This window comes from Lolium rigidum, chromosome 3, assembly GCF_022539505.1.
Source record: "Lolium rigidum isolate FL_2022 chromosome 3, APGP_CSIRO_Lrig_0.1, whole genome shotgun sequence".
Lineage (NCBI taxonomy): Eukaryota > Viridiplantae > Streptophyta > Magnoliopsida > Poales > Poaceae > Lolium > Lolium rigidum.
In genome coordinates this window covers 334,887,062-334,887,869 of record NC_061510.1, presented here as the reverse complement: position 1 = coordinate 334,887,869, position 808 = coordinate 334,887,062, and positions in this window count along the sequence as shown.

The window sequence follows — 808 nt, the reverse complement described above, 5'->3', positions numbered from 1 at the left end:
GTCATGTGGACAAAACTAGCCAGACATTGTGCAGTTGGAGAATCTCCAACCCCCTAAATTTCATTATTTTCATCATCGGCCAGCCATGGGAATGCCTCAGATAAACGAGAAATATATCCATTTGGTGCCAAATATAAACGAGCGAGGACCAATTAAGGCAGTTAGACGAGCAACCATTACGGGATTCATATAAAACTGACATATTATTTCAATGTTTAACCCATGAGCCCAATATAAGGGAAGGAGAAACAAACAAATGAACCATTTTGTGCCTAAAAATAAAAGATGGGTCAGCCAAAAAGAAACAACATATCTTATTTATGATACCCACTGAAGGTGGATTTCCTACTACAGAAGGTGGCATTGGATTAATCAACGGTGAAATCAGAAAAAAATCTTACAAAAAACAAATATGCTCATTATATCCCACAACAAGCATGCCAGAAAGTGCCAAGGTTTATATGTTTTAATCATCGATCAACTCAATGAATCAAGGACTAATAACCAATTGAATCATCATCGACTCATATTCACCAAGCAAAACATTCTTATCATGTATGGATGAAATCCGAGAAGACATAACGGTATGAGGAAGTGCAAGAGCAATCAAACATTATGTGGCTGGAATAAAATGCCGGATCATTTAAGTTAAGCGAGAACAATTAAATTGGTTTAATCATGATCAAACAAAAAAAAGATTAGACGAGGCAATAGAACAAGTTTGAGAAGCTAGCGGGGAAAATGAACGAAGACGTGCGAGTCATATAAATAGCATGATTTATTTCAAACCGAGTTATCCTATCTATAT